The sequence below is a fragment of the Schistocerca piceifrons genome, chromosome 7, assembly GCF_021461385.2.
Source record: "Schistocerca piceifrons isolate TAMUIC-IGC-003096 chromosome 7, iqSchPice1.1, whole genome shotgun sequence".
NCBI lineage: Eukaryota > Metazoa > Arthropoda > Insecta > Orthoptera > Acrididae > Schistocerca > Schistocerca piceifrons.
In genome coordinates, this window is record NC_060144.1 from 200,471,684 (window position 1) to 200,487,919 (window position 16,236).

General features: G+C 44.3%; 1 pseudogene; it reads right to left on the reverse strand.

Annotated features, from left to right (window-relative positions):
• Nucleotides 1-14,760: 14,760 nt before the first annotated feature.
• Nucleotides 14,761-14,878, reverse strand: LOC124709170 (annotated as a pseudogene).
• Nucleotides 14,879-16,236: the final 1,358 nt, after the last annotated feature.

A 16,236-nucleotide genomic window follows, 5' to 3' on the forward strand; every position in this document is an offset into this window, starting at 1 on the left:
TTGTCCGTTATCACCATTTCATAACACTGTAATGTTGATTATAAAAGTTACCAATAATTACATTCTTTCCAAATACTAACATTAACTTGCGACACAATGTGGTGGGGGTGACAATTTGTGCAACAAATCTATGAACATGTTCCTCACATAGTACACTCTCTACTCACGTACTTTGTAACTTGCATCTGCAACAGTAAAATTGAGACTTGTTGATAAGTTTACCATATTTTTTTGGGTCCTACGCAGGACATGGTTTTGAAATTACTTAGAAGTCTTAACATGTAACTTTATTTAGTTGCACTTTTCGGTAGACATGACTTTTTTCAGAAATGGTATTCGTGTCTAGCAGTGTCGTATGGCAATGTAGCCTCTTTAGCTGCAGACTCCAGATCACTCTCATTCCAACTTTTGACTCTGAAAAACTTCTCACGTTTGGTAACGCAGTGTCATTAATGACACCCCTATGTTTGGCTGTTTTCACGTAATCTTCAGTATTACGCTCTCCTTTATGTGCAACAGAAAACTCTCAGTACATGGTGTTCAATAAACATGTTTATTATTAATGGCCTTGCACAATTTCAAAAATTTGTAATCGTGTTCCAGGTTCACGTTGAACTCACATGTTCTTTTGCCCATTTCTAAACAGTGAGACAAGAAACGAAAGAGATAAAATAATCAAAACCGTGTAGCACAGTTACTTCACACCAGAAAACACATTGCTCACTCACTAATAGTGAGTAAAAAGTTGTGTCGGAGACGATAGCCACGCCTACCCAGGGACATCAGCGCTTGCTCCAAGGTCGGTTGAGAGGCGTACGGCCTAAGCCTGGACATACGGAAATCCTACATATACTTCACATGTGCTGAAATGTATCCTGAAACAGCCTTCTCCAAGTTTTAAATAGTCCGCACTATTGATCAGATACTGCTTTGTTATTGGTTTCTCAACAAGAAACGAACTAATTGGCAGTACAGCAGAACAGTAACTTTGTAAAAGGTACTACATTGTTGTAGGGTTTACTTCGTATAATAATGATGATAATAAGAATAACAATAACAATACTAGAATGAAATTTTCACTCTACAGCGGAGTGTGCGCTGATATGAAACTTCCTGGCAGATTAAAACTGTGTGCCGGACCGAGACTGGAACTCGGGACCTTTGCCTTTCACGGGCAAGTGCTCTACCGACTGAGCTATCCAAGCACGACTCACGCCCCGTCCTCACAGTTTTAATTCCGCCAGTACCTCGTCTCTTACCTTCCAAACTTCACAGAAGCTCTCCTGCGAACCTTGCAGAACTAACACTCCTGGAAGAAAGCATATGCGGAGACATGGCTTAGCCACAGCCTGGAGGATGTTTCTAGAATGAAATTTTCACTCTACAGCGGAGTATGCGCTGATATGAAACTTCCTGGCAAGGTTCGCAGTTGAGCTTCTGTGAAGCTTGGAAGGTAGGAGACGAGGTACTGGCCGAAGGAATGCTGCGAGGACGGGGCCTGAGTCGTGCTTGGGTAGCTCAGTCGGTAGAGCACGTGCCCGCGAAAGGCAAAGGTCCCGAGTTCGAGTCTCGGTACGGAACACAGTTTTACTCTGCCAGGAAGTTTCAACAATAATAATGATTATTATTATTATTATCAGTAGTTGTAGCAGTGTTAGTAACACCAGCGGTCAGACACAAAACATTGGCAGCGAATAGTTTTCCAGTTTCCACAATTCAAAAGTAAGGAGTCCAGCAATCAAGTGATTTAGCAACTGTATGCCCAAGTATTGTGCATACATTATAAGTTGGTCGATTTTAAATGCGAAGCAGGGTGTGGATAAAACAAATGTGGATAGGGAGTAACAAATGTCTATCCTCGGTGCGGATATATTTCTTTGTTGAGAAGAAGATGTAGCCAACACTCGTGACGCACTGAGTATTGCGTCATCATTCCGTGGAAAAAAGGCTTTTAGAAATAAACAGTACCTATTGGTCACTGATTCATTAGTTTGCTGTTTAGTAAGACGTCTACAAAAAGTAAATATCATTTATCTTTCGCGTTTAAAAAAAAGCGTTCAACGAAAATAGTTTTTCATTGTGAAGATTAACCGGGGTAAGGGAGCGGAGGGGGTGAAGGGTTGGTGGGTACTAGGTGACATTTGATTACGCAGATTTCACTCAGTTGTAATGGTGTCCGAAAGACTGGAAAACTTTGTTTCGTATTTTCGTCCGTCGAGAAAAATTATGCATAAAACACAACTGGGGGTTAAAAATACAGGGTGATTATAATCAAACTTCCAGTATTTAAGCCAGTGCAGACAGAAACTATTTACCGTACTGGTGCCCATCCTTACAAGTATGATGTTCAGACTGTGCGTTGCAGGATTTGCGTTGTTAGCAGTGTTAGTGTCATGACTTGCCGCTAAGCGCCGTTAGAGGTAGGGCGAGGTAGCGTCAGGGTGCCTTACAGTCGCAGATAGTCAGCATGGGTGTGGACAAGGTGAGCAGAGCTTATTCCTAAAGCTGTGTTATCAAAACAACAGCTATAGTGCTCCTTCGTTTCGCGAGTACCGATGCATTAAAAGAGTACGGAGGGATCCTCTTTTCGCCCCAGGGATGGACATGATTCTGAAGTTCGAATTAACTGGCGATATGGGAATTGCTCCTGGGGGGGGGGGGGGGGGGGCAACGGCCAGTCGCGCCACAAATTGTTGAAGAAGCTATGGTTGCCATGGCTGCGAATGCTGGATACTTCTTTCTGTCTTCAAGCACGCGACAGCGTGGTAGAATCTTCCAAAAGCGCTGCTATCAGCTGACAAGGGGATGCCACGACGTTGGGATCAAGGATTTGTCTCAAACTTTGTACACCTTCAGTAGGCCATTAAAGCAACATAATGGCAAAGTAGTAAGGTGCACTATTCTGGTAATTCTGAGCAATTATGTGGCTTATGTAACTGTGAGTAGGTGCTAGACGTCAGAGTTCGTGGTCGTGATGTGGCCTCCGACACGGTAGCTCCGCGTGTTCGGTCAGAGGGTTAGCTGCCCTCTGTAATAAAAAAGCTGAGTGAAAGGATCAACGATGAATTTGAACAAGTGTCATAGGATGTTCGCACTGGAGAAATGCAATGAACATCAGCGAACAAAACAAAATGAGATTAGGAAAAAGGAAAAAAACAGTCCTTAGAGTTCGAGCGTTTAAGACGAACGTGTCTGAGGCGTCGGTTCGACTCTCGCTCAACTTTAATTTTTAATCGATACAATCGTAAGAAAGAGAATTTTTTCAAAATGTCAACGAGGTCTGTTTTCCCTCAGAAAATCTGAAAACTTCCTGTAAATGCAGGGTCACTGCATTCATTCGATGTAGTAGATGCCGTTTCAACTTACATTTTCCGCGTATGTAAGACAAATGCTATCTTGCAGCACGCGAATGTCGAAAGCACATCTGACGATTAATTGCACGTTCCTCTTGGTGGTCTGGCACATTGTGACTTACTGTATTACTGAATTACTGTATTAAAATGGAGGGGATGCATTGGCATGCCTTCTCTTTAATGCCGCCATGGAGAAGGTGATGAGAAACGCAAACCTTCTGAATAGGGGAAAGATCTTTTATAAATCAGTGCAGATACTGGCCTACGCAGATGACATAGATATAATAACAAGAACCCAAAAAACAATGGAAGAGACATTTACAGCTCCTGAACAGGCCAGTAGGAACATGGGGTTAATTATTAATGAGCAAAAAACAAAATATATGGCAGCTGGAAAAGCACACAGAGAAAATATGCCAAATGCAATAACAATGGGCAATTATACATTTGAGAGTTGAACATTTCAAGTACATGGGCTCAACAGTTACACATCTAAATGATACCTCCTATGAAATTAAACAGAGGTTAATACTAGCCAACAGAACCTATTTTGCCCTAACAAGACTTCTATCCTCAAGGCTCCCGACTCGTACCACGAAATTAACTATGTATAAATAATTTATACGACCAGTTCTTACATATGCCTCTGAAGCCTGGACATTAACAACTAAAGATATTGAAACACTGGATGCATTTGAAAGAAAGGTACTGAGACGAATTATCGGCCCAGTCTGTGAAAGAGGAAGAAGGAGGAGGAGATACAACCATGAGTTGTATACCATATACAAGGACCAACCCATGAGAAGGATAGTGAAACCATCCAGACTGAGGTGGGCGGGACATGTGGCTCGCATGAATGATACACAAGCACCAAAAAGAATAGTACAAGGAAAGCCAGGAGGGCAGAGAGGACGTGGTCGACCAAGAGCCAGATGGGAAGATGGAGTAATCGAAGATCTTAGGAAGATGGGCTATAGAAACTGGAGAGTATTGGCAAAGGACCGAGAGAGATGGAAGAAAATCGTAGAAGACGCCAAGGCTCATCATGAGCTGTAGAGCCAAGAAAGAAGATGAAGTATTACTGAATAACGTCATTCGCATAATTATTTTCGAGGTTTCGCTTGGCCTTTCCAAGCCTGTAGCTCGTCTTTGAAAATTTAATTAAAATAGCAAATAGACAAACAACATATTAAATTCACTAGAAATTCATGAAAATGAATTCCTCTTAAATGTCATATAAATTAAATAATGTGACCAGAGATGAAAAAATAGAGATTAAAACATTTGTGTTTGCAGAATTCGAACCGTCGCCTCATCTCCGAACCTCTTGCTATGCGCGATGGCTAACCTCTTCACCACAATGAGTTGTTACAGCCAGCACGTTCGCACAGCTACAACAGTTACATGACAGACGCGTAAAACTTCTCTCGCGAATTTTCTAGGAATTGCCAGAGTAGTGCACCTTTTTACTTACAGATTCACTTCTTTTAATGGCCCACTAAAAACGTGCAAAGTTTCAAATAAATCCGTGGGCTCCCCTTGTGAGACATGGTATCTCTAGAGCGTTTCCAGGCTGTCGTGGATGCATACAGTTGTCATAAATGGTTCAAATGGCTCTGAGCACTTATGGGACTTAACATCTGAGGTCATGAGTCCCCTAGAACTTAGAACTACTTTAACCTAACTAACCTAAGGACATCACACACATCCATGCCCGAGGCAGGATTCGAACCTGCGACCGTAGCAGTCGCGGGGTTCCGGACTGAAGCGCCTAGAACCGCACGTCCACCGCGGCCGGCACAGTTGTCATACTGAGCAACGTTTGTAGCCTGAAACGTAAACATGGTAAGCAATTAACAAATGTTACCCTCTCATGTGCAAATTAAAATGTGTTTCTTTCAATGTTTTATTCAAATGGTTCAAATGGCTCTGAGCACTATGGGACTTAACTGCTGAGGTTATCAGTCCCCTAGAACTTAGAACTACTTAAACTTAACTAACCTAAGGACAGCATACACATCCATGCCCGAGGCAGGATTCGAACCTGCGACCGTAGCGGTCACGCGGTTCCAGACTGTAGCGCCTAGAAGCGCTCGGCCACTCCGGCCGGCAATGTTTTATTCGTTATTTCTCTTCCGCATGCCCTTATAAATGTTTCCACAAAGTTTCATTGTCCTACCATCACTCGTTTTTCTTGCATCAAAACAGCCAGCTCCTTGAAAGGGAGTACTGATCGGTTTAGAGCACTGTAGATCATATAGGATAGGTCCCAAGCGGTCATGTGACGCTCCACCACTGCAGTAATCCTTAGGTCCCAAGCGGTCATGTGACGCTCCACCACTGCAGTAATCCTTGGCAGCGAAGTGATGTGTATGTGCTAGTCGTTTGAATCGAATCAGCGCAGTAGGATGGGTCACGTGCAGACGTGACATTGGAAGAAAGGTTCTGCCATTGTTCGCCTCTGTAACTGCGCTGTCAGCGCGGCGGATTGCTACCCAAAGGGGTTCGGGTTCAGTTCGTAGCTGGGTCGGAGATATATGTAATGTTTCCTGACGTTCGGATCGTCGTAGCTGATATTCAACATGTCCATGACCGCACCGTGAGTAAAATTAGGCCCGATTTCCTGATATATCAGTGCAGACTGTCCAGCATGTCTATAAGGGAAGGGCTGACACTCGCAGTCACGTAACACAGGGAAACAATAGCCGTCCTACGATACCCCCTACCGACAGGGACCAGAGACGAATGCTGATGCGTGGAACTTACGGAAAGCAGGAAAAGGTATGGACCGGGCCTAATCAGTTAGCGTTGGTTGCACAGTAAACACACACACTTTATTTAAGGAGATAATTATTTAAAAACAATCTTTTTTTAAAAAAAAACTGACTGCAACACAAGCTACATTGACGGCTGAAGGCCATATTAAGAAAGAATTCAAAATTACTTGTCGGCTGAAGGCCACAAGCAATACTTCAGAACAATTAGCGGCGGAAGGCCTGAAATACAAGTGAGGAAGACAATTACACGTTGAAAATACCAAAATAATTTTTAAAACAATAATTTAAAAAATTGACTGTAACACATGCTAAGAAGAATGCAAATTATTTGTCGGCTGAAGGCCACAAGCAATAGGAATAATTAAAAAAAAATATTATTTTTAAACAATTGACACAATCAGACAAAATAAAAAAAAGGGAGAGATCCACAGACAGTGCTCCAACGATCGACCCGAGAAGAGTCCCTACAACAGCGTAAGCGGTGAGACAGGCAGTCAAGCGTAATGCTCACGTAACAGGATGGCAACTCAACTACGGACAGTTTAAACACCGACCAACCCTCTTACCAAATCCACCTCACATATGATAACCAGTACAACGATGGAATAATTCAGTCGAGGGCGAAGTGACAGCCAGCACTGCGTCTGCAGAATCCGGCTTTTAAAACATCGAAAAGCAGCAGGAACCACTCCACAAATGCAGTACGCAGACAGCGTTAAAATAACTGCTCATTCAAACACACTAGATACACACGGACCCGCGGAAACAATTCCACCAACAACTCAAACAATGCTAAAACCAGTCACTTTGGAACAAAAAGCACGAACCGCAAGTCGACACAAACACAGAGGGCCCAGAAGCGGTCGGAAGGCCAAATACACGTCGTCCAATGAGACGACCGACCGAACGACCAACCAACGGTCGTCCCCGCTCAAGGGAAAGCTGCCAGTGTGAACCGTCGACTGACAGCTTATCGCCATGTGGTCACTTCCATGGACACACACACACACACACACACACACACACACACACACCAGTGAAGGTTGCACTACTCGAATATAATGATCGATTCAACTTAAACTCGCTGAATCCGGACCGCGACGTGTTCGTGCACTCTCGCGACCACGTCCTTCCACCGGGCAGTGCATGTATCGTCAGCTGTCCCGGCGGGTATTGGCGCTGTGCGGACCTCACTACTCCTGCGTCCTAAGCCAACTCAGCTCCGACACACGACGACCCGGAAATACTAGAAGTCACTCCAAGGATAGTACCACAGTACTCGCTATCGATAACGCCGCGCTACAGTCATGGACTGTGCGGCTGGTCCCGGCGGAGGTTCGAGTCCTCCCTCGGGCATGGGTGTGTGTTTCTCCTTAGGATAATTTAGGTTAAGTAGTGTGTAAGCTTAGGGACTGATGACCTTAGCAGTTAAGTCCCATAAGATTTCAAGCACATTTGAACATTTTTGATAACGCCGCTGCTGCCACTCACGGACAGACAAAGCGAGCAAACGTCGTGGCGCCAATGAACAGACTAAGAAAACGAGAGGTGACAAATCCCAATACACGTCGCCAACCTGACAACGGCACAAACACGAGCCGGAGCGCGGCTCAAATGTCACTCGTCGTTAATGACAGTCCGTTTCACAACCCCATAGAAATTTCTATTGGCCGTCAGTGTAGCTCTATATCAACCAGTTTTCGAGTGCGCTTTATGCATTCAATGGGCATTTGGAGTCGCCTGTCTCACAAAAAGCCGTAGCTCACGGCGGCACAGAAAGCTGCACGTCTTATATCTGCTAAACGGCATAGACACTGGAGAGAAGCTGGCTGCAGACTTGCAGTGTGGTCCGACGAGGCGCGATTTAACCTCTTTTCAGTTGATACGAGACGTCGAGTGCAGCGGCGGATCAAACAGGCGTTTAAGGCGCAGCGTACGGAGAGTGCAGTTGAAGACAGGGGACGTTCTGTCTTTTAGGGGGAGTTTCTCGTACTACTTGTCACATAACTGGTCGCTGCACGATCTTTGTTCTGTCTGAAAATATTTGTGTTTCCTCAACTGTGCTGGGAGAACAGACACTTGATGTGAATGTTGCAGCCAAGTTACAATATTTTTTTCTAGTGTGTGACAGCTCAGGCGAGTAATCCTCGTGCCTGTGAGGCCTGGCCGCTTTGGAACACAGGGCTCTTTCCTTTCCCTAAGCTTCTCAAGGGCCTCGAAATTCTAAGGACTCATCAGATGCCTGCGACCATTCTTGTTTGTCGGCAGGACAGAGCGTGCCCTTTGAAGTCAGGAAGTTCCGTTGGGTCCTGGAAGTGTACGCCGAGCATGAAGAATCTGCTACCCTGCGACTCCGCCATTTTGCACAGCATTTTCGTATTTTGGGAGCTGCACCAGCTATTAATCTGTATTTTTGGTTTACCCAATGAGCGACGAGATAACAATCAGTGTACCAATCTGCAGACAGCTAAGGAATACGCAATGAGCGCTCTTCAAGTATTTTAGCAGTTTTTACTCTGCGATTTGTACCGGAAAGAAAAATCCTGAGTTGTCAGGCTAGTATTCGTGATAGACTCTTCCATCGGGGATGAGGTATTTTGCGGCGAAGACAGTGGATCAGTCACAATTGTTTATTTCAGTCAGTGCTTCCAGTGCCTCGGCTGTCCCTTTGCAATACAGGTACTTCCACTTAGACTCAATGAGATGAATTTAGGGACTTCTCAGTGTGTAACGCCAGAAATGCATATCCTCCTATTTCCATCTATTGTACTATAAATTTTTTTCCTTATTTTATTACCTGAAGATATGACATTTCTGTGTCTTTATATATTGTAATTGTTTTACTATATATATATATATATATATATATATATATATATATATATATATATATAAATCGATGTATAATTGGTTTGTTTTGTAAATATTATTTGTATTTTTACGCTGGGTGTTGCCTAGGGAAAACTATGCTATCGAACGATTACATCGATAGGTCGTGTGGAAAACCAAAGTGTTTAGGATCTTTAGTAGTGTTAACTCTGCCGCATGGAGCGCGGGCAGAGGGAGTCTGGCTGGAGTAGGGCGGTGGAGCAGGTGTGTTGTGTGACGCTCCCGCGAGTTGCCGCGCTTTCGGGGTTTGGCAGCATATAATTGCGCTCAACATGCTATGATAGTTTCTGATACGGTGTCGCGGACGGGAAGCATTAGCTGGTGCACATCAAGAGCCCGTTTCGCCTGGTGACCGCGTCGAGAAGAAGGCGCGCCAACATCCAGCTTCTGCAACAGCGACGGCCGACAATGAGTGACTCCTCGATCGACGACTTCAAACCTTCAATCAACCAACAAGGAAGACTGGAAGCACGCAAAGTTTTAGAACTGTATGGCAGACCTCAGCTTTTCAAACTGTTCAGTTTGCCTCACAAAATTACAGCAACGTAGCATGAACCTTTGTTGCTCGTTGTCCCAATTGTATTACCAAGCAGGGTCCCTTCCTTTTCCGGAATGAACCCGAGTGTCGTCGAAATTCAAACGCCAGCATTAAAGTAATATCATTCCATTTCACTGGTTTAATTTCAAAGTTCAGTTAAAGTATTCATAGCTGGCTACAATATTTAGATTACACAAGCGCAAATTAAGAGGGCGAGTTTTGTTACCATATTTTAGCTTACCTGTGACTGCTGCTCAGCTTGGTACGTACTGAGTTTTACTATTGTTAATTGTTCAGAATCATTTAATTCAAGTTCAAAGTTAAACCTCTTATTTCTAAATTACGTAGATTCAAGTAGCTTTTGAAATGATTGTTGAGGTAGCTGAAGACTAACCTTATTTTATTGAATTTCGTAGTGCTTCAGAAACAGAGTTCACTATTAATTTAAGTCACTAAATTAACTTTCAATTTTCCGGTTTTATTAATTCTTTTGCTAAATTAAGTCAGAGTGTAGCGAAATTTATTACTTCTGACAAACATTCAGTTTTCACACAACACGTGTCAACCTTCAGTTGCCACGCTTTTAGTGCTAATTATATGTGCATTAATCTTTCATTTTAAGTTATTATAGTAGTTGTCCATATGACTGGCGACCGTAATTTTCCCCAAATCTCAAATATCTAATTAACGCCAATTAATTGTTAACGTAACGACCGCACATTTACTTCCTTTATTAATTTTACCCTTTTCTCAAAATTAATTTCCACCAATTTCATTTGCATTTTTCCTTTCAGTTAGATGTAACCCTTTCCTCCCTCTTTACCGACAAATTAACTTCGGTGACGATTGCTTTTTCCCAAATTTCCATTAGGTGCACGCGGTTTAATTTTTCACTGTCATTGAGGTCGATAAGTGAGGGGGAGGTTACAAGTGGAAAGATTTGACTGTTATACTCTGTATGAAAGATAATTCAACGAGTAGAGGTGTCATTAATTTTTCATGTTCAAGACGTGAAATCGGTGGGTGATTTTTTTCCTTTTTTTGCTCAGTTCGTGAGAGTCACAGGCACATTGAACTACCGCTGTGGAACTCCAGAACGTCTCATTACAAAATAAAACCAATATAAAAAGAGAAAAATCCAGAACGAAGATAATATTTGACATTGAAACCTTTCTTTCGTCCGTAACTCTCGGAGCTTCCGGGCGCCGCACAGCCGAGGCTTGAACCCACGCGCTCTTTTCGCTGTGCAGCGCGGGGGACAAATTCCACGACTTAAGGCTCCGTGGGTTTCAATGGAAACGTTTGTTGGTGCGCCCGTATCAATTCATTGCTCGGCTACCCTATCAAATCGAATAGTAAGGGTCGCCAGCCTCTCTTTGATCTGCGAGACATGGTTAAGCTTCTTACCATTCCAATACAGCAGTAACAGTAACAGTAGCACCGTTTACTTGATGACTCTATACTATGGCCTAGGTTGCAGCGTACTTTTAGCTATGTTTCACGGTACCCTGCTGATTTTGTTTGATTCTCTTGATGACCAACTTTGGCTTTCTTACATTAGGATATGTTGTAGACAAATCTGAGGTTAGTCACCATGATCGAAATTTATAGTCTGAGGATAAGATTTTTTGTGATCATAGAATGGGTAAAAGAAAATTTCTCCGGTGTAAATAATGAAAGCCCTGCACCTTGAGAGGTTTCATGCCCTCTTTTGCATGTCGCCTCTCATCTTCATCGATTTTATTAATGTTTTATGTCATTGCACGGTGGTAACAGGCCGAATAAGGTTATTGTAATGAGAGTATTTGTACTGGGAGCTCAAAATACTTTTCACTTGATTATCATGCATGTTGCTTTACTTCCCTGGGTGGCCTGTGCGAGGAGAGCTCCGGAGGTCGCAGCACACTGCGTTTCCGGTTGGGGGCTGCACTTCTGTGAATACTGAGACAGTCGTGCATCAATGGGCTTAAGCGCCTGGCGGAACGACTGACATCGGTCCAGTTTCGCCTATTGTATGCGGGGCGAAACTGTACCTGTGAGACGTCTGAGTTCGCCACAGTTTATGTGTTTACCGTTCCAGCGCGTCTGGAACGAAGATTTCTGGCACCGACTGACTGCATTGTCCTTATGATTCTGAGAATACTTGTGGACCGTGCCCTGCTGGGCGCGACTGTTTGGCGCCGGATGGCCGGTGGCCTAGGCATTTTGTTTACGTAGCCAGTCAAACGGCAAGTTCAGTGCCCTCAGCTGAATAGCAGGGGCATGATTGGTCAACTTAAACTGAGGCTAGCTGACGTCATAAAGCCGTGCTCGAAACTGGAGGGAACGATCGCTATTGGCGCGAATGACATTCTGAGACAGTGTGGGGTAATTTTGGAATCAGCACTGAATGTTGATTTTCGGTTTTCGATGACAGTAGGGAGTTGAGCAATGTTGGCTGTGCTCTTGCGTTGCGCGGGTGCAGGGCATTCGTGATCTGATCTTCGTCGGAGTCGGACGGTCTTGCGACTTAGTCGCACTTTTTCGGTAAAACTTAGAACTGTCGGACAGCCTTCGAGGCCAAGGGGTTGAAACAGAGTTGCTGCACAGCAGAAGTCGGCACCTACATCATCAGAACGCTGCCTACCGACGATCTGCTACAAATTTAAAGATTTGTAAAGTATTTTGCGGCTTCAGCATTGTAGGACCTATCAATTTTATACTGAAGTCCTCAACAGCACGCGCGATCGCTTTGCTACAAGTCCACCTTTCCTCTTTCTCCATGTGGTCCTTTTTGAGCTCTCACTTCTAATCGCGATACTGCAATATATTCAGGAGAGTAATATTTGATTCAATAGGACCTACAGTCATTATCTTCAATTTATTGGATCACAGAGAGTAGTAGCACCTTGTTCTCGAGCCAACTCTTATTCTCGTAATAGTTCAGTATACCCTATCCTTTAACCTACTGTTTGTTCGATAATCATGTGCTTTTATGTACTGATGTATAATAGATCTCATTGTAATATTTAATCCGCATATTATTCCGTAGAATATGCAGAATCCCATTTCCTGTTTATTAGGATAAAGTTCTCTTTTTTTCTCTGAGTAGATTGTGATGTTTATTGAATTATTGAGCGTGCGCTCCTTATTTTACCAACTAGCAGCGTCCACCATCACTTTCTTTCGTTACCTTTGTGCGCATAATTAATTAGGTGGTAGGTAAGGAGGGGGTCGACTGCATGTCTCGTTCTCATGCAAAATTCGTCAGAATTAAACAGGTACAATCTCTTCACCACCCGGCACCTCGCAACCTATCCTGCTGTCAGAAAGATTCCTATGCCGGGATGGTTCATTTGAAAGGATTCGGCCGACTTCCTTCCCCATCCTTCCCTAATTGGATGGGACCGATGATCTCGGTGTTCGTTCCCATCCCCCAAAACAACCAACGAACCAACCAAAGTTTCAGTGGGCTGTAAAATGCACTCCACTAGCAGTTCATACATCTCCTCCACCTGGCTAGTGGCGACTCTCAACGGTAATAACCACAGCAACGAAACGGGAGTACAGTTCACGGACCCTAGGCAAGGAGTCACACAAAAACACCATTCTGAAATTTGCACCGAAACAAATGAAATTTATTGGCATGATTTATCACTAACTAAATCCATCACTTTTATGTAACATCATCTTCAGCTGGCTAAGGCTCCGAGCTCTGCTCTGTGGCTCTCTTTTACCGAATAAGACCACGATCACTAACTCGCAACATTGGCAGAGAAAAACAGGAGCCTCGCGGAGTGGCCACGCTGTTAGAGGCGCTATGTCACTGACTGCACCGCCACTCCCGTCGGGTTTCGAGTCCTCCCTCAGGCATGGGTGAGTGTGTGTTGTTCTTAGCATAGGTTATTTTATGTAGTGTGTAAGGCTAGGGACCGATGACCCCAGCAGTTTGGTCCCATAGAAAATCACACACATTTGACATCTGAAAAACGGGAAAGTCGCTAAGTAGAACTCCAAGCCCGGGCACGGAGTTAGGATTCTGTCAGACTTGCGCACTGCATTGGTTGATCACCAGGGATGTCCTACTCCCCAAATTCACTATGAAAAAAACCACCTTCGCCCCAGAGGACACACGACTTCCACACCCCGCAAGTGCTGTTCGCGGATCCTGAATTTCATGAGCTCCAAACTGCTCCGTTTTACATTCGGACCTTGTGACCAATCCGAAACAGGAGCAGAAAGTAAGCATTTTAAATGAACATTTGCTGTTTCTGTTTGATAAAGACTTCGGCAGGACTTTTAGAATTTGTTCTGCGACAGACGTTAGAAACACTGGCTCTGATGGGAAAATCTGCTGACGTTGTCTTCAGTACAAATACTGCTTTGATGCAGCTCTCCATGCCCTCTATCCTGCACAAACATCTTCATCTCCTAATAAACACTGCAACTTACATCCTTAGTACTGATCCCTTGATGTCTCAGAATGTGTGCTATCAATCGTGGTCTTCTTTTAGTCAAGGTGTGCCACAAATTTCTTTTGTCCTCAATTCTACGCAATAGCTCCTCATTGGTTGCATGTTCTGCCCATCCAATCCTCAGCATTCTTCTGTAAATTCACATTTCTTAGGGTTCTTTTCTCTTCTTGCCTGAATTGTGTATCGTCCACGTTTCATTTCCACACAAGGCTATGCTCCATCGAAGTATCTTCAGGAAAGACTTCCCAACTCTCCAGTCTACATTTTTAGTTAACAAATTCCTCGCCGGCCAGAGTGGCCGAGCGGTTCTAGGCGCTACAGTCTGGAACCGTTCTACCGCTACGGTCGCAGGTTCGAATCCTGCCTCGGGCATGGATGTGTGTGATGTCCTTAGGTTAGTTAGGTTTAAGTAGTTCTAAGTTCTAGGGGACTGATGACCTCAGCAGTTAAGTCTCTTAGCTCAGAGCCATTTGAACCATTTTTGAACAAATTCCTCATCTTGACGATTTTCTTGCGATTGGCTGTTTAAATTTTTTATACTCTCTATAGAACACAAAGGACTCCGTCTTCAGGCCACAAGGGACCATCTAACCGCAATGTCATCCTTATCTGAGGATGCGGATAGGAGGGGCGTGTGGTCAGCACACCGCTCTCCTGGTCGTTAAGATGGTTTTCTTTGACCGGAGCCGCTACTATTCGGTCGAGGAGCTCCTCAATTGGCATCACGAGGCTGAGTACACTCCGAAAAATGGCAACAGAGCATGGTGGCCCGGATGGTCACCCAACCAAGTGCCGGCCACGCCCGACAGCGCTTAACTTCGGTGATCTGACGGGAACCGGTGTATTCACTGCGGCAAGGCCGTTGCCCTATTCTCTCTAACTCGGTCGTCATCACTTATCGTACTAACCGTAAGCCAGCCATGTACGAACCGTCCACAACCCATTTACCGAGCGAGGTGGCGCAGTGGTTAGCACACTGGAGTCGCATTCGGGAGGACGACGGTTCAATCCCGTCTCCGGCCATCCTGATTTAGGTTTTCCGTGATTTCCCTAAATCACTTCAGGCAAATGCCGGGATGGTTCCTTTGAAAGGGCACGGCCGATTTCCTTCCCCATCCTTCCCTTACCCGAGCTTGCGCTCCGTCTCTAATGACCTCGTTGTCGACGGGACGTTAAACACTAATCTCCTCCTCCTCCAACCCATTTAGGAGGATTAGGGAAAGACCAGCCCTTCAGATCCAGGCTGAAGAAAACCTCCTTCCCTCAGAACCCGAACTTATCGTAGACAGTAGCCAAAGGGAAAGCACCTAGGCAAAGCCAAGAAATGAGATGCTACACCATGACTTGGACCTTCTCACTCAAATTATCTTGGACGTGAAACAAGGGGTTTAGTTCAAGATTCTCGTTGAGCACGACTTGCCCTTTCTTCAACATCTTCATTTTAAGTATGATGGGTGCTCTTCTGTTCACCAAGACAGCAGCAGTCACGTCCACAGGGCTGCATTCGTACTTTTCTACGTTGACTGACTGTTCCATCGGCTCATGGTAGAATATTTTATACATTCTTAATGTAACATACACGGGACTGGTGTAACATTCTACAATATTTATCATTTTATTTTACAAAAAGGTTTTTGGCTGTTAACGCACTTCGACTGCACCGCTGAATTTCCACCGCTGAGTTTCCCGAAGTTAAAGAAAAGAAAAGTCTGGGACTACTTGGAACAGCGGATGAAGTGTGACAATTGATATCGCCATGATATGGTAGCTATTCGGGGCCTGATCACCAATGAGAGACTTCAAGTGGATACAGCATACCTGAAGGAACTTGTGAATTCCGTTCCTCGCCGAACTGAGGGTATTTTGAAATCTACAGGCAGCGCTACGCGGTTGCATGGGGATGTCTTAATTTATTGTCCAGGCTTTGTAAGAAGAATCATAGAAATAGTGGAATAGAATGTAGCGAAGAGAGAGATTACTGGTTTACTGACTCTTTGATGAGTCTTTAAACGAGATACCATTTGTAAGCGACATCTTTTATGAAGTACAAGAAACTGTATAGATGCGGCAGTATGACAGGGAGGACAAACAAGTAGTGAATGCCACGACCGTCCCTCTAGTCGTCGCTTTGAACCCGTTTCCTGTAAGAGGCTTATTCAGACTGAATTGTTAACTACTGTAGCATTTCCCCTAATTTTCTTAATTGTGGCTGTGTCGTCTGCCTT